Below are 18,854 nucleotides of genomic sequence, written 5' to 3' on the forward strand. Positions count from 1 at the left end.
GGAGTCCATAACTTCAGACTCCCTGAACCAAACCTCCCCTCTTTGGGGGTAGAACAACCTGGGACGATCTCCTGATGATATTCTGAAATTACAGTGCCATAATAAAAACTGCGCCCCCTGAAGAATAACAATGGAAAACCACTAAAAATATCCAAAAGCAGACCCAACATTTTGATGCCCCCCACAAGGTCATGCCCTGGGCAGCTGCCTACCTTGCCCAATGGGCATTAAGCCAGTGGTGTCACCGAGACGAAGTGTCTGTAGACCCTGAGGTTCTGCTATTAACTGAGTTTCTGTTTTCACACAAGCTTCTATCTGCTATTGCTTAGTATGGAGCTGCAGGAGAGTGATATTATAGAAGACACCATAATCAGCTTCTTGTCTCGTTTCTGCAGCACTGCATTCTCTACACCAAGCTCCTGCATGGCTGTGCGCTTCTCGTAGATGCCGATATGCCCTTCTAATCCAAACTTCTCTTTGATCTGCCCAATGGTATCATAGGGGCTGCGCTGATAGATCCTGGCTTGTTCCTTTCTGCTGCTTCAACTTTACTTGAACAGCTCTGGCTGGCTGGAAAAGAAAGCAATCGGGTCATCGATGACATCTACTAGGGATACATATTTAAGCCCACCAGGCTCAAGGGTGTACTGTACTGTTCTGTTACAAAGAACACAAAGGGACTTAGAAATTCTATTACTAGGAATTGGGACTGTGCATTCCAACAATAGCTTATTTAAAAAAAATGGAGCTGAGAGACATCTTTTTCATTAACCTCCAAAGGAAGGTAAATGGAATTAACCTGAATAGAATTTCCTGATTTCCAAAACACACAATCCAGAGTGGCCGTGTTCCAAAGGTGCCATGAAGTCTGTGGACACACTTTGCTTTCGAATTTCTACTTTGCTGCACTGTCTAAATCTCCTAGAAGGGACCAGAGGTATATCATAAGATAATATACACTGCTTATATGTTACATCATGGAAAGCAAAGAGTTCTATTTTAAACATTTCCAAGTGTCTCTTTCAATAATTTAGAAACAACATAGACTTCTGTTATTTTTACATTTACTTGCATACCTTGGGTTCCAACTTTGTTGGACGAAATGCAGGCATAAATTATTTTAAGTAAATATTGATGCAGCCCTATGGAGACAGGCAAGCACAAAATGAAGATGCTCACACAGAGGACATCACTGACAACTGTGGACCAGGGCCAGAATGCTGCTCAAAGAGAACATCTAAATCATACAGATAACTGAGTTCAGTATACTGTTAATACAAAGGAGAATCATATGGCCTAGGAGCATATTTGGAAATATCCATTACTAGGGCAGTGGCCAAACATAGAGGTCCAATTGCTTTTTTTTGGGCCAGGTATCAGAGAGAGTAGAGAGGAAAGCTGCATGTCAGCGATACCTGCACAGTCCAGGGCTTAACAGAAACGTTCATCTTTCTTGCAGCATAGCTGGTTCTACAGCGGCTGAAAGCTTCTTTGGCCAACAGATCCCAACCATTCTCCATGCCTAAATTTCTTGTTGGATCTGCTGGATCCAGAATATTAGGACTGCAGACACAAACACATGAAACTCTTTGTTGAAGCGCCATAAAATGCTTTACATAAAACCATATAAACACAACAATCGCGTGGTTTATTATAAGTCTTACCTTATTTGGGACTGAAAATAGAATTAGTTGATATCCTGATACCAATTATACTAGTGAAATCACTTAAATTCCATATGACAACAAGTCTCTTTTCTGTTTGTTTTCCTTCCCACTTACAAGAAATTTTTATTTGTAAATTGGCGGTAAAAGCATAAGTCCAGTTTTTGAAAACCAACATTGTAATAATAGAAGTGCTAGTTTTTTGATTTATGGATCATTGTTATTTTGCTACTACTAACATTTGGTAAGTTCCAAACTGCTATCAGCAGTTATCTGCAACAACTACTCCATCAAGGACAGAGGGGATTATAAAAGGGATATAATCAGGTGCTAATCCACTTTGAGCATTCTGTCAAATTTACAATCTGGCTTATAAATTCTGGGGTAGCCAGATCTCCATGTTGTTGTACTAATTATTTGTTAAGGAGGTAATTTTATCAATGTTATTTTTATAGTAATGATATGCTTGTAATTATATACTGTTAGCCACCCTGAAACTTTAACAAAAACATCGTTGTCAGGATATAAATCTTAAAATAAGCATTGTCTGAGAAATAAAAATATCTATATATTTGAAAGTGCTCAATGACCAAGACAGACTTCGGGCTCCAGTCCACGGGCTCCAATCCATTACTATAGAAAAGCATTCTGGATTGTTAGTCAGGTTTTAGAAGCCACCACCAAAACCAGGCTATTGTTTTGAGGGAGGCCAAACATGGTCTAGAATATTACTGTCTAAATCTTTCACCATTTGGGGGTGGGGGAATTGATTTTCCTTTATATTTATCAAACTGTAATTGTGACTCAGCAATCTCTCTTAGCAATGTATTATTCTTTACATGGTGATATAACCACGCACTATCTAATAGATGCTTGTGACACATGCAAATTCTACATGGGCATTTCAAGAATAACACACACACAATAGCTAGGAAAAGTTTTTTGTAAAACAGATTAATGAGTGCTTTAATTCGCAGTTAACATCAATGCACTTCAGAGGAAACATGAGAAAGATAAAATCTGATCACAACAGTTTGGCTCTGGAATGGGCTACTCTTTTGGCCTATGGAACAATAGAGTGGCAAGCCATACATGGAATTCTATCAAAAGATGATAGATATATAATGATACTTATGGAGCAGATACAGTCCCCAACAAGAATGATAAGTGACTGCTTCTTTAGAGGTCTCCTAAACAGCTGGGGGAAATATGGGTGGCAGGGGTGCCATGTGGCCAAATTTGGGTACTTTCAGAGTCCCACTGATGTCAAAGGGAAGAAAAAGAGAGTTGGGATTTATACTCCATCTTTCCCCTCCTGTAAGGAGACTCAGAGCAGTTTACAAAGTTCTTTCCCTTCCTCTCCCTGACACCAGACATCTTGTGAGGAATTGGGTGGGGCTGAGAGAGTTCCAAAGAACTAATGACTAGCTCCCAAGGGCACCCAGCTGGAATGGCCACAAGTGGGAAAACAAGCGTGGTTCACCAGATAAGTGGGGAAACAAGCGTGGTTCACCAAATAAGATTCCACTGCTTATCAATCAAACCCTGTTCTCCAGATTAAAGTCCACTGCTCTTAACCACTACACCATGCTGGCTCATTGTGTGAATGGGAGAAATGGGCATGTACAGATTTCTCCCACTGAGGAGTGAATTAGATTATAATTTTACCTGGATTAAATCCAGACCTTTGAGAAATTGAGTAAGATATGCATACTAAGAGCAACATACACAAAACAGGAAAAAATCCTTGAGAGACAATGGCATTCTTACCGTGTCCCCCTCAACACTGCTTTCACATGTGTCCCTATTGTGGGATCCTCAAGTGTGTAATTACTCAGTCCAGTAGAAACAGAGGTCTTTGTACTGAACCAACAACTTCATCACAGTGCAAAACCCTTCTGCCATGTTGAACTCTTCTGCCTTTTTTGTTCCTTCCTCCCAGGCATATATATGGTCCAGCAACTCCAGGGCAAACTTGGAGGGCAAAGATGATGGCCAGGTGGTAAAACTTTTTTGAGGTTCTGTTAAAAGAGACTCTCTAGAGATCTCAGCTGAATCAGAGGAAGGTACAGATTATTGCTATTATTCAAGGTGGGAACTCCAGCCATGACAAACTGTGTATGTCTGGGTTACCAACAGCGCTGGATAAAAATGTCTTGTCTCTTTAATAGAGACTCAATGGGAAAGTATCTATCAGATGATGCTATTTACCTCCATTACAATGAAAGAAAGATTCAATTGGCCATTTTCATGGAGTCCTCTATGAAAAGGAGAGGGGTCGTTGGCAACCTGATACACACTTGACTCTATCTAGTTTGTTACCACAAATGCTAATGTCGTGAAGAAAGTGCCTGAGAAACCCCAGTATTTAGAGGTCCAAGAAACTATTTAGAACTTGGTCCAGGAAGCCAAATGCTCAGCAATTATGGCTGGAACAGCATTTCATGGGCTAAAAAGATAAGAGTTGGCATTACACTGAAAACTGATCAGTGGTCCATTTTTAGAAGACCCTCTTTTTAAACTACCTGGAAGCAACAGATAAGATGAAGTTATCTAGAGTTTAACTAGCCAGGGTATTATTTATAAGGGTTGCTTTTCAAATGTTCTGTTGGAGGTGCACTAAAAGCATATATAAGTGACTAGAACAGAATGCATCAGAGGTAGAGCTTGCTGGAAATAGCATAGAGTCAGGAGGAAAACAGAATACAAATTATTAGGTGTGTGATTCTTATATAAACCCTTTCATCATCTGTTTATATAAAGCAAGCATGGTTTGAACAGATATGGCTAGATGGCATGCAGATCAGCTTTTACTGCAGAAAGATGACTGATCTTTTACCTTTCTCACTGAAACCATCAAAAACATATTTTTTTTTTCTCCAGTTTGGATCATCTAGCCCATGGGTCGGGAACCTTTTCCCCTCAAAGAGCCATTTGGCTCACCACCCAAATTTGGCTCACCACCAAGAGAGCCATTTGGCTCACACACCCCACTTCAGCTCACCCGTCCGGCTCCCCCATTGACTTGCTCGCTTGCCCTCCCACTCCCAGCTCACCCCAGCGGGCTAGAGAAGTGCATACCTGCTTCCTTGCAGGGGGTGGGCAAAGAGAAGCCCGGCAGCACCGACCATCCCGGCCGCCCGGAGAGCGCCTGCGGCTGGGCTACAGAAGTAGAAATCACTGCTGCTATGGCTGCTTGTGCTTTTTTTGCTCCCCCTGTTTGTTTTCTCGCCTCTTTTTCTTTTTGCGGGGGGCCGGTTTTGACCCCAGACCTCACCGGCCCGGCTCACTACTACTGCTGTTTCTGCTTCTTCCCCTCCCTCGTTGTTTGGACTCTCTTTTTTCTGCTTGCTTCAGTTTCTGTTGTTCCGGGCCGGTTTCACTTTTTTCCCAGGCCCGGGTTCACGGCTGTGGTTGCCCCAGGCTGTGGTTACTACGGCTGTGCTCCCCCTTCTGTTAGTTCCCATGTACCTCTCTCTCCTCCTCCCTTCCTTGTTTTAGCCTGATAATCAACAGCTGGTGCTGACTTCCGCCTTTGGCGGCTACAAAAATCCCCTCGCGTTGCCAACTCCCGCTGTTGTTTTCGGCTGGGGGGGGATTCTTGTGGATTTTTTTGGGCTGATGGATGGTGCCTTAGGGGCCTAAAACTTCGCTGTGTGGGCTGTTGGGCTTGGTCTCCCCCACTCCCCGATTTCTCTGCTCTCTCGCGATGTTTCTTTCTGCTGGCAAAGTAGCGATGTTTCTTTCTGCAGGCAAAGAGGAGCCCGGCGGCTCGGTAACCCCGACCGCCCGAAGAGCGCCCGCAGCCAGCGGCCTCGCCCGGCCGCGGGCTACAGAAGATACCGCCCTGCTTCTTGCAGAGCTGAACTGAGCAAAGAGGAGCCCAGCTGACAGCCATCCCGGCCGGCGGAAGAGCATCAGCGGCGCGGCCTCACTGGACGCGGGCTACAGAAGTGCCAGCCCTGCTTCTTGCAGGGCAGGCCCGAGGGGGCCAGCGGCTCCGCTCATGGAGCCGCCAGAACAGCGGCCCGGAAGAGCCGCTTATCGCGGCTTCCTTGAACATGAGTTCCCGACCCCTGATCTGACCCATCAGGGCCCAGATAATTCCAAGGTGAGAAAAAACCTCAGAAGAATAGCATCCCCCAAGAAACCAAGAGTCATCTCTGGAAACTTTTCTCTGTCCTCTCTGGTGCAGCAGGGGTATAGCTAAGAGCACAATTATAGGTATTTGTTGCTTTTTCCGTGCCATCTCTGAAAAAATCCACCCTAATATTGCATGGGCTGTTGCTTGATTATGTGTCACTGCTAAAATATTGTGTATGAATTTAGCTAACTTGGTATGAATGGCCTTTCTAATCTACTAATCTAATCTACTAATCTAATCTAGAGTGATGATGCCCTTGGGGGTCTTCTGGAATCCAACACTGCTGGAAAGTATTGACATCTCTGAGGCACCACTGGATGAATCACAGCATGTTTAGGCCAGAAGCGATAGCCATTCAAATGGTCTAAACCATCCACCCAAGAAGGGTCTGTGAAGATGACCTCAGTAGTTTGAAGTAGGTTCATGTAGCGGTTAATGTCGATCCTTAAGGCATGAGGGGCCCCAAACTGTGGCCAGGGTTCTAAAGGTCAATGCCAGCACCCTGAATTGGGCCCAGGACCAATTTGAGGAGCATTGTATATGTTAGCAGAGTGGGCAACCTATCCATCCCTTGGCTGATAGACTAGTTTTGCAAACAATCACCTGTACCCTTGACCCTAGCCTGCAATAAGAATTTATATAACTACCGGTAATTGTTCCCTACTGCTGGTACTGGTATGGTGAGCTTAGCTTTACCAGGTTTGAAGAGGTGGAACACAAACTTTCTATGTAAACAAACTGGAAACCTTAGAGCAAGAGCAGCTTGCCTCCTTGTACCAGTGCTTGACCAGTCGCAGCAGATCCTTGAGTTTTTCAGGGCACTGCTTCACAAAGTTCCTCTGGTCGATGAAAGAAGTAGAGAACTCGCATGGGATTTGCCAATTGGCCTGGATCGAATCCACATAGAGCGTTGGGAGGTGGCTTGTATGTCAAAGTTATCTGCCCTGGGATGGGAAGAAAGAATCAAAGCAAGTTACCATAAGACTTGTAAAATCCATTGCACGATATCAGAACTATTCTGCCCTAAAGAGGCGAAATAAAGGGTTCATGTTCGAAGCAGAGGAAGGGAATGTTCACACTATGTCTACTTTGCATGGGCAAGATAGAGTAATTCTCACCCTAAATAAGCCACAAGCACAATTCTCTGTAAAGGCATGACTAAAATGTTTGCATACGCTATCCTTGATTAACAAAAGAGCCACAGACAATATTATCCCTCAAACATGGCTAAATACTAATCTGTTGACCAAAAAGCCAGCCACTGGGGCTACACCAGCTGGACTAGATGAACCATTGGTTGTGCTAGCAGAGTTCTTATTCCTACCATAGCAGCAGGAGGTTGGTTTAACTACAAGTAGCTGGAATACCCAAAGAAGGTCAAATCTACACAGCATAAGTATACTGGGCTACATTCGGTATTTAAAAATCGAAGGGTCTATTTTACCCCGGTTTCTTCCTTTGCATGGAAGCCCGTTTCTGTGAATGAGTTGAGTTCAGACCGGGAGAAAATAAACCAATTTCTTTCACACAAGCCTGGCTTTTTTTGTTTTTACAATGTGTAGATTACGGCATGCATGCGTAACGAACATCCCTGGAATGCTGCATTCTGATTGGCTCTTCCACCCCGCTCCCAAAGGCAATGCTTCTGATTGATGGATCCACAGCAACCGTAGAAAAAATAAACAGGACACATACCACCTCTTTTCTCTAGCTTTGGGAGAAAGGAGCTGGTGCAGTGAGCAACATGGGAATCACATTCTGCTATACAAAGTAAAAACTTTTGACGGTAATACTGGGCAGAGCATACTGGGCTGGCTGCTTGGCTCAACTGGCGAGTGGTGCTTGGAGAGAAGCGAGCTAGAACAGGGGTGTGCAAGATGCAATGCAGGGAGATCAGGTGGTGGGGTGGGAAAAATAGACTGGTTTTGCTCCTGTGACCTTTGCAAAGGAAGTGATTCAATGTGTGGGATTTTGGAAAAAGATCAACATTTTAACGGTTTTTTGAAAAAACCAGGATAGAGGGAAATATCACAGGACAAACCCGCTTTTAGGATCGAGGAACCGTGCAAACCTCTTGGCCAAACCAGGATATTTCTCTTGCTCCAGCTCCAGATATTTGGATACGTATTACAGAAACGGCTGAGGCCTCTCCAACACATGTAATAAAATTCTAGTCACTACTTGGCAGGAAATTCTGATAAGAAGCTTAAGAAACTGTTCCACGCTTCCATAGTTCTCCCACTTGACAGAAACTCATCTCTATTCATTCAGTGGCATAACCGAAGAGAAGCAGATTCTTTACCTAAAACTTCAAATGCTGGAAGGATGTTCACCTCCACAGACTCCTTCTTATTTTTTGATTGGAGAGTCAACAAGAGTGAGCATGGTGGTCCTTCCTTTGCCTCTGAAGACAAGATATTAACTTTGTAGGCGAGATTCCGTTCCTCTTGGATCACACCCTGCTTCAAGGAATCAATCACACATGCAGACCTCTCTCTCTGATCTTCATAACTGGAGAACCAGTTGAGAAGTAGAATTGGATCAGCATCTGAATTGTCTTGCATTACTCCTTGCCCAGCAGAACCTGCCTGGAAAGCAAGCAGAAGGGTTGTTGCTCAATAACTAGTCAATTTAACAAGTTGCGCTGGCCTTACGAGCAACAAGCAACTGGCTCACATAGTATTACAGTCACTGGCTTTACCCCAACAGTTCTTTGAACCAGCTTCTCAAGCGAAGTGGGATACTTCAGTCTATCCCATCCTGTTTTTTCCCACCTGAAAAACAAGAGCAAAAGCTCTCTATGATAGAGAAAGCCTCTAAGTTCATTCATACCTCAAGGTGGGCCCCGGTTATAGTCGATTACCTTATTTGGAGGTTGGAGTAACCATAATGTAACATGTGCGCAAGGGGCAGCCGGGAGGATTTTGCTCAAATCTGGGTTTTTGTACACATATTAGAATCGATAGTACCAGCAAATACATTGTTTTTCCCTCTGTAAATCACACAAAGACCAAAAATCATATTCATACCCCATAAGGGAGAGTAATATTTTTTTACAAGAGAGACTGGGGCCCCATGAAAAGCATGGTGATCTGTTCAATTGACAATTTTCCTGCACAGCTGTGTTTTTTGGTTTGTGTTTTGTGTGTAATTGTGACAGCAGTATTAAGAGACCATTAATGACACCAAAAAGAAAGATTTTTCTAAATGAAGATTTTTAGTTTTATTTTAGCAATGTATGAAAACGCCTGTTGTGGAACTTCGCATCATGTGGTGGTGTTATCATGATTAGATGAGACAGAGGAAGCTATGTGGAATGAGAATTGTAGAAAAGGTTAACCAAAAGTTATTTTCCTTTGCTGTGGCCTCTCATTTTCCAAGGAAACATGACTCAAGAAACAACTAGGTCACCAATGGCAACAGCCCATCCTGCTCTGGTGTTAACTCCTTACATTCTTCATGAATTGCTCAGAACTTCAGAAACGAGAGGAGGCTGGTCTCTCACTACACATCCATGGGAGCTGCTCCCCCGTCTAATTACTAACTATTTGAAAAGCAGTATAATAAGTAAACTATTCCTCCCCACTCCCCGCATTTCTTTTAAAACAGACACATGAAATAAAGAGCCCAAGCAATGGAGGGAAAGATTTCAGACAGAGGGGGTGGTTTGAAAGTGCCTGGAACGGGAGGGGAGAGAGTATCATAGGGATTTCTGCTGCAGAAATACATAAATATCATTCCTATCTACAAACAGGAAGATAACATACAGTTTCATGCAGCCCATAACTGAGCGATTCAGGGATGTATTGGATACACCGTGTTTCCCCGAATATAAGACAGTGTCTTATATATTAATTTTTTAACTCCCAAAGGTGCTTTATGTCTTATTTTCAGGGGATGTCTTATTTTTCTGTGTTCTGTTCGTCAGGCATGCTTCCAAACAAAAACTTTGCTATGTCTTACTTTCGAGGGATGCCTTATATTTCGCACTTCAGCAAAACCTCTACTATGTCTTATTTTTCGGGGATGTCTTATATTCGGGGAAATAGGGTAGTTATCTCATATACACCGAAATACATGAAATACAAATGATCATATGAAAACCTTTCAGTATGTCAGTTCTGATGGTATGAGAGAGAGGGCTTGTCCAAGCTTCAAAGGAATTTCCCATAGAAATACATGTATCAAAACTGTGAACTATTAGGTCAACTTGTTTGGGGATGCTTCTGGATATTCAAAATATCTCTCTTCCAAGGATGAGATGTCGAGAAAGTGAAACTTATATATGCTTAACAAATCTGAAAACTGAAGTTTGTTCACCCAATACCTCTCTCAAACAAGGATCTGCAATGGTGGTTCCTAATAGATGATGGGTATGGGCAGGAATATGCAATATTCACTGGTACACAGTGTTGCCCTTCCCCCAACCCCTATGACTGTTTGACATTAGGCAGTTTCTCAAGGAAGAAACTCTGTACTAGTTCTGGGAGCTCACTTAATACTTCAGGTTGGATAACCATCTTTCTCTTACTTGCCTGGGGAGAGGATTAGCAGATCCAAATATTCCAAACAATCTGAGAAATAATAAAAGGTGTTTGCATCTAATTTGAAGGAGTTCCATTTTGGAGATGAGAAAGAAGCCTGAAGCAGTAACCCGTGTTGAGGACAATACATGATTTTAGGTTTTTTCTGGTGAGGAGACATGTTTGTTGGCCATAATATACCAATACACCATGATGTGGAATGGAACGGCCCATCCATTATTGGCACTAGGAAAGTGGCAAGAGAAAAGCAACTGGAATCTTTCAGTTCACTTAGCAAAATAGAGGAGAATTTAATTTAATGACCTGCAGCGTCACACACATTCTCTGGGCTGGCAAGAGTCACTGTTGGTTCTCAGATGAAGGTCCTCTGTATCTACTCCAATCTCTGTATCTACTCCAATCCCCAGATCCAAACATTATAAGAAGAGTTTGGATTTATACCCCTGCCCAACTTCTCTCCTGTAAGGGGAATCAAGGTATCTTACAAGCTCCTTTCCCTTTGTCTCCCCACAACAGACACCTTGTGAGGCAGGTGGGGCTGAGAGAGTTTCCAAGAACTGTGACTAACCCAAGGTCACCCAGCAGGAATGTAAGATTGCAGAAACACATCTACAGTTCACATCATCTGCTCTTAGCATGAATTGGCTAACAATAACTGTTTATAGGGCTAAACCATTACTGAAGGGGAGGGGTACAAGTTTGCTTAATGTGAACAAATGTCAATGGTGTTGCTTAAAAGGTTTTCACAGCCAGGAATCAACTGTGCCAATGATGTGGGTTTTCTGGACTGTGTGGCAATGTGAAGTCCTAGGATTTGTCTTTGCTCCTAACATTTAACCCACATCTATGTGGGTTCAATGTTAGAAAGCAAAACTTCCCCATATCCACACAGATTGGAGAAGGAAACCCACAACACTCCCAGGACAGATGTCACCTGTGCCTTTTCATAGTTTGAACTCACATCATGCATGAAGCTCCACTGTGTAGGTTCCACAGCCAAAGATCCTTTTTGTAGAAGCACACTAGGCCCATAGCCAGAAACTCTTGGTTAACAGGGTCAGTGAAGGGAGCATCCAATCAGGAGACAATACAAAACAGGCCCATTTGTAGTTACAAATACACTTACATAGTAGTCAAGTATTTGCTACCCATATATGTATAACAATAGCTGGAACTTTTCTATCACATTTTTATCCTGTCATTACTGTTAGGAAGATTCAGGGTAGCATACATAATCTAATCCTCTCAAGTATCTATCCCACAACAATCCTGTGAGGTGATGGAGTCAAATTGAGAGAGGGCTAGCCCAAATCACTCAGTGAGTTTGCTACTATGACTCAGTGGGGATTTGAAGTTAACCTTCCCAGTCCCTAGTCCAACTTACTTTAACCACGACACATTACTTGTGTAGTGATGCCTTTTTAAATGAACTTACTGTTTAACAATATTGTCTTGCATTCTCCTACAGTCACACAGTGAGATCCTTGCGCTGTTTTGGTAGACACTGCCAAAAGCACTTTTTAAATATCTGCACATCCAAAAGGCACGTAGGTAATGGGGGGGGGGGGTTCCTCGGGTTTGAACCCCCCCATTCATCATTCGAAACTCCCGCCCACCCGTTTGTGGGTTTTAAAACATATTTTAAGTGTTTTTTTGATTTTTTGGCAGCCACTGCAGGGGGGGGCGCATTGTTTGGAGCTAGCAACAGCACACCAAACTTTTCAGGGGATTGTTTGAGGTGGACTCTCCTGATGATACTACCCAGGTTTGAGTGAAGGGGAGTTTGGTTCAGGGGTCCAAAGTTACATGGACTCCCCAAAGGGGTGCCCCCATCCCTCCATTGTTTCCAATGGGATCCTATTAGAAGATGGTAGGGACTCTACACCTTTGAGGGTCCATAACCTTGGACAACCTATGAACTAAATTTCACCAAACCTGGGAGGTATCATCTGGAGAGTCTCTTACTATTACCACCAGGTTTTGTGAAGTTTGGTCACAGGGGGGGGTCCAAAGGCTGAGACTTCCAAAGGGGTGTGTCCCATCCCATTGTTTCCAATAGGGGAAGTAATAGGAGATGGGAGGGCTACACCCGAGGGTCCCATAAACTTTGGACACCCTGAACCAAACTTCACCATAACTGGTGGGCCATTCAAGAACAGTACTCCTAAAGATACCCTAAAAGTTTGAAGTGCTGGTAGCTTAACAATTTGCACCCCTGACAGCAGAGCACCCCAAATTTCCTTTTTAAATCCACCCCTTCAGCATGGATTTAAGGGGAGAATCTGAAGGACCTCAGTTTAGACAGAAGAAGAAGAAGAGTCTGGATGCCCCCCTTTCTCTCCTGCAGGAGACTCAAAGAGAGCTTACAATCTCCTTGCACTTCCCCCTCACAACAAACACCCCTGTGAGGTAGGTGGGAGCTGAGAGAGCTCCAAGAAGCTGTGACAGCTCAAAGGAGTCACCCAACTTGGGCGTGTGTGGGGGTGTACAGGCTAATCTAGATTCCCCAAGATAAGCCTCCCACAGCTCAAGTGGCAGAGCAGGGAATCAAACCCAGTTCCTCCCAGATTAGAGAAAGCACCTGCTCTGCCACTACATACAGTAGAAAGTGATGCTATTTCCTGGTGGGGGATAATCCACACCACAAAACAGCATCACTTTCAATGTTGACCCAACTGGAGACCCCAGATTCTCCCTTTACAAGAAGTGGATTTAAAAAGGAGGAATTTGGGCTCTCTAGTTTAAACACCATTAAGAAGTAATGCACATAGCAGGGTGGATTCCAGCATCATGGCGGCTGCCAGGGGAGCCCAGGGTGGAGTGGGGGGGACTCAGATTTTGCACAGGGCTCCATGTTTCCTCTACGCCTCTTCCCAGAGGGGAGGGCAGAAGGAACTGCCAGCTGCTGGCTGGGAGCCCAGCTTGTGGGGGGCAGGGGAGGGCAGGGTGGGGGAGTCTGCCGTCCCTGGCCTTGGAGAGCTGCTTTCATAAGCACTAGGCAGGGAGGCAGGGCTTGGGGAAATGCCCACGCCCTAGGGGCGAGTGAGTAGAGTGGCCAGCCCCTGGAGCCCCATAAAAAATCTATACCTACGTCCCTGTGCACATCCAATGAGATTCCCAATGGCCAAGCACAAGATTGCAATGTAAGACTGAGTAGTGTCTTCATTCTATTTTAAGTTTACTATAAACTGCAAGGTGAGGCTTTTCTAATGCAATTATTTACTTTGAAATGCAGGAGTAGAATTTTTTTTCTAGATATGCTACCAAAAAGGAGGAAGAAGACTCACATTTGCATATAAGTTACAGTTAAGGCCAATAATATTTTCCCTTCATGTACACCTTGCTTGTAGCGAGGGTTAAACTTATATTCACTTTCACCTTCCTTTCATATGGGAGTCGGTATGCCCTGCCCTATTGCCCTTTTCTTGCTCAGCTTGATGAAGGAGTTCTGAGAGACTCCAATGTTTACTCAACTAGCACAGTTGCTTATGCTAATGTTGCAATTGAGCAACAAGGAGAGTAATTTGTCTCTTGACTTAACCTTACTTAACGCTAGAAGTGACTCAGCACAAGACTCTAAGCCTTGTGCTGCTCTGCTGGGTGGAGTGGAGGTAGACTATCTATAGTCAACAAAAAGGATCCCAAGACACACTGTACAGCAGCTGCATGGTAGGAAAGAAGGAAGGAAGGAACTACATGGTTGTCCAGAGCTCTAGTCTTCTGTGTTGTAGCTAGGAGCAAAGAGAGCCCGGCAGCTGCGTTGCCTGGGAGGCTCAGCCTCCCAGTTTTCCATGCTCGCTCCAATGCTGCATTGGTATATGACATGAGTGTCACTAGACAGCCCACTGGTTCAGTAGCCATTCATCCCATGGATATACCCAGGAGCCCCTAGAATGGGGGGGGGGAGGAGAGCCCAGGTAGGAGGATTTTGGTCTAGTTCTGGAGTCAATGTCCTAGTTGGATGTTCAGGGCACATACTTTTACTTACAGAGGATTGCGCTTGAGTAAAGATTCATCATAAAATTTTGCAGAATGTCGCGCTAAGTACAAATGTACGTACTTGCAGGATTCTGGCTTTGGTGGCCGCTGTATGCTCTCATCTTCATAAACAGTCTCATGGCTGTCTAGGTGATCAAAGGATCAGCAGGACACTAAAACTTGCTGCCTATCTGTTTGAGGATTTTGCCCTGATTACAGTCTGCCTGAGTTTAAAGCAGCCCTGACCTCCCTCCCTGGGGGCAGCCACATTACCTCCCACAGCTGCCCTCTCAGTTCCCTCATGCTGGCTCTTCACTGGCCTTTAAAGAAGGCTGCAGTGGCCAAGTCTGGCCACATCCTCCCTGTGGTGGTGCACTTCCTTACAGTCCGTCTGCATTTTCTTTCTGCTGAGCTATCAGAAATATCCTGCCACTGATCAGACTCTGTAGAAGAGGCTGCTGCCAAATCAATACATACTGATTTTTCATCACCAAGCTTCCACAGATGAATGTCAGCTACCCTCAAAACTATGTGAGATATGAATCAAAGAAGATGCCCTAAGATGGATTAGAGTTTAGCTAATGTCATAGTAGATCCAAGAATCTTGAAGACTGACTGTGAGCAAATTTGACAGCATTTGAGAACCCACCATAGAAGGCAATCTCTGAGGGCTGAACATTTTCATATTCCATATACCAAACAAACAGCTCACTGAGTAACTTATTTATATGTATTTGAGAATTTGGTCTCTGACTTCCCTGTTCTTACTTGATTCATTTGCCATGTTTGTTAAGAATTCCACAGATTTCTTTCCACAAGAGACTACTCAAGATTCAGATCTTTGGCTCATAGGCAGTTGCAAAGTATCTAGATGGAATAGATGGCATGCTAACCAAAGTTGCAGATGACACCAAATTAGGAGGAGTAGCTAATGCCAAGATGAAGCAGGGTCACAATTCAAAATAACCTGGACAGATTAGAAAGAGTGGGCCTAAAACCAACAAAATGAATTTCAAACAGAGATAAATATAAGATGCTACATTTAGGAAGAAAACATAGAGTATACAAGATATAGCATGGGTAAGACAGCAAGCCTGACAGCAGTACATGTAGAAAGGGATCTAGGAGTCTTAGTAGACCACAAACTGAGACATGAGTCGGCAGTGGTGTCATGTATTGGCCAAGAAATCCGTCCAATTCACAAGGATGCATCAATGGGAATATAGTGTACAGATCGAAGAGGACACATGTACCTCTCTATTCTCACATTAGTCCAGGTTTCACCTGGAATACTGAGTCCAGTTCTGGGCACAACAATTCAGGAAGGATATTGACAAGCTGGAACTGGTCCAGAGGAGGGTGACCAAAATGGTAAAATGTCTGGAATTCATGCCCTATGAGGAAAGACTTAGGGAGCTGAGCATGTTTGGATTTATTGAAGAAAAGCTTAGGAAGTGACATGATAGTCATGTTTAAGATACTTGAAGGGATGTCATGTTGGTGAAGGAGCAAACATTTTCTGTTGCTCAAGGGCGCTAGGACAAGGAGTAATGGATTCAAGGTACAGGATAAGAGATTCCACCTAAACATTAACAAGAACTTCCTGATGACAGTAAGGGTTAGTCAACTGTGAGAGACAATGCAGAGTATGGTGGGCATTCCTTCTTTGGAGGAGTTTTTTTAAACAGGCTGGATGGCCATTTATCAGAGTGCTTTGAGTCGTGTTACTGCATGTCAGGAGGTTGGACTTGATAGCCCATGTAGTCCCTTCTGAAACCATGATTCTATCTCATGGGAATACAGTTAGATGAGGAGGAAATTTAAAAATGATGTCTAACTATACTATACATGCAGCCCCCAACAATAACACCATTCATGATGGAATATTGCTAACCCTTTCATAGAAGAATCTTGAGGAATATGCTTTATGGATCTTTTCCCATAAACACGCAAGCACTGGCAGATTTACATGTGAGCAGGACAAGCAAAGTGGAGCCACTTTGGGAATGCAATCTGAGGTTTTTCACCTTGGGTGCTGATAGCTGTATGAGATGTAGGTATTATTGACTCTAAGAGCCACCAACTTCTGTCCTTCTTGGGAAGAAGTTCCACTACAGTCTATGGGACTTAGTTCTGAGTAAGCATGTATACGATCACATTGTGTGAGAGCCAGCATGGTGTAGTGCTTAGGAGCAGGTGAGATTCTAATCTGAAAAAAAGGAAACCAGGACGTTTCCCCACTGCTCCACCTGCATGGCAGAGGCTTATCTAGTGATATCTGGTGTTGTGGGGAGAGGAGGAGAAAACAGCTTATAAGCCACCTTGGAGTCTGCTTACAGGAGAGAAAGGTGGGAGTATAAAATCCAAAACTCTTCTTCTTAAAGAGTTTGCTTTTTAAAAGAGAGCTGGAGTACGGGTTTCTAATTATCGGATATTACTTTTGCACTGATGCCTGCAGATTTTTTTTGCTGATGACAAAGTCTCTCTGCTGTCAAAGATAAAACAGCGTGAGGAGAGGCGCATAAAAAACAGACTCTTCTCACTAGAGAAACGCATGAAACCAGCTAGACAATCCGTTCCTTCTGGAGGTAGGAGGCAATAAAACGGCCAAAAAACTCCGGACTCACCTTTACCAACTTGATTACTTTAGCATTTATGGAGAAACCAACCATGTCTCAAAGAGAATTGCAGATTCGTTGCACGACAGCTTGGATGATCTCAAGGAACTCCTCAGCTAGAGCTGTTGCGCAGCAATCCGCCCTATGGAGATCGCAAGAGGAGACCTGGTAGAGTTCCATCGCTTCGGATCGGCACCTTCACTTACGTTGCTGAGTGTGAAGTATTAGCTCCGTTCTTCTTATTTGGATTTCCCCGTCACTGGGAGTTTACGCCCCAGCAGTTAAAGATTCAAGACAGTCAGTATCATTTTTGCCACATTTACCCACTATCTGCTTTCAATACCAAAAAGACAGGAAAAATACACGTGTTGAAAGGAAAAAAGTATTGCACAGAAAACAGTAGGATTAAAAAAACCCTTTGTATTCTTCTTATCAAGAAAGTTTCTTTAGCGTTTTTTCCCTGTTTCTACTCCAGTTTAAGGGGAAATAAAAATAAGAAAATATGCCAAATAATAAAATTAAGACTGCGATTGCATAGTTGCTTGCATTTTGTTAGGAAGTCTGAGCTTCAGTGCTTTTGGAAATTTAGTCCCGAAGTACAGATCTCAGCAGCTTGCTTTCAAAGCCTTGTTACAATCCACCTTAACAAACAAACAAAAATCCAGGAAGCGGCGCTTGGACAAAGTTCCACTTCCGTTCAGCGTGTGTGTTTTTATTGATGCGGTGGGGATTTTTTGAAATCCTGAAATTTTAGGACCGCTTCCCTCATTTAGACATTTAAAGCTGCTATAGGTGGAACATCATGGCTGACATGTTAACTAAAAGAAATAACTAAAGAAATAGCATGTTAAAAGAAATAAAGGAGATAATGCCAACAGAACACGGCCATGCAGCCCGGAAACCACATAGCACCCCAAAAGAAATAGCCTGTTTCGTCTTTGCAGAAAATAGAAATACAAGTGCTCAAATTAGCTGATGTAAAAGGTCATCCAGTTGCAAGGAGTGATACAACGTGAGCATTTTGGGAACTCATAGGATACTAGCCAAATCCTGGGTGAGAGAGAGAGTAGGAAAGATTTCTTTCCGTATGCAGCACGCACACAGCCACAAACTCATTCTATAGCAGACAATCCGGAGTAATATCCAGTCCATGTCCAATACTCACAGAAGCACCAAATTGAATCATTGTTCAGAGTGTTGCTGCTGCTTTGAGAACTGGCTGCTGTAGGTTTTCTGGACTGTGTGACTCTGGTCTGAAGTAGTTTTTTTTACTCCTAGCGATTTTAGCCTGTATCTATGGCTGAAGTATTATTTTCAGAGGCATGTGAGGTATATATTTTTCCCACCTCTCAGGACGTGAAGGATATTTGCATGTGGCCAGGTGGAGTTTGTGGATTTCAGTGGTTTCCTCTTGTAGCGCTCTTGGCATAGTGCCATGTATCCACAAACAATTCATGACAGTTTCAGCAGGAAGGAAGAGAACTCCCCCAATCTGTATCAATCCAGCATGGAGCTGGGAAGTATCATGTGGAAAGGTTGTGCTATTTTAATCCTTTCCCTCCTCTTCCCGTTTTCTCATTAGAAAAAATCAGTTGCCAATCTGCTTTTATCCTAGCTGGGGAAAAAATTAGATACTCGGCTTCCCCAGTTTCCCAGAATTATGATGGTAAGCAGTGGCATTTTTCAGAATGGTAAGGAAGATGGCAGAGGGAAAAGAGTTTCCCTCTCTGTCCATGCTTCGATCTCGCTTCTTGATAAAACAGTTCCAGCAGTAGAAGTTTATGCAAAGTAATAATAAAATGTTTAAAGTCTTCTCTTCCTGCAACAGCTAAACTTGCAAAGGAAAACAATAGCGTGAATTTAAAGCAAGCAGGGAAAGAACTGCTATTAATGTGTAGCTGAGTGC

The 18,854-nt window shown here is 43.5% G+C and overlaps 1 pseudogene; it reads right to left on the reverse strand.

Annotated features, from left to right (window-relative positions):
* Positions 1-318: 318 nt before the first annotated feature.
* LOC125429851 lies at positions 319-17,128 on the reverse strand (annotated as a pseudogene).
* Between the last annotated feature and the right edge of the window lie 1,726 nt (positions 17,129-18,854).

This window comes from Sphaerodactylus townsendi, linkage group LG03, assembly GCF_021028975.2.
Source record: "Sphaerodactylus townsendi isolate TG3544 linkage group LG03, MPM_Stown_v2.3, whole genome shotgun sequence".
Lineage (NCBI taxonomy): Eukaryota > Metazoa > Chordata > Lepidosauria > Squamata > Sphaerodactylidae > Sphaerodactylus > Sphaerodactylus townsendi.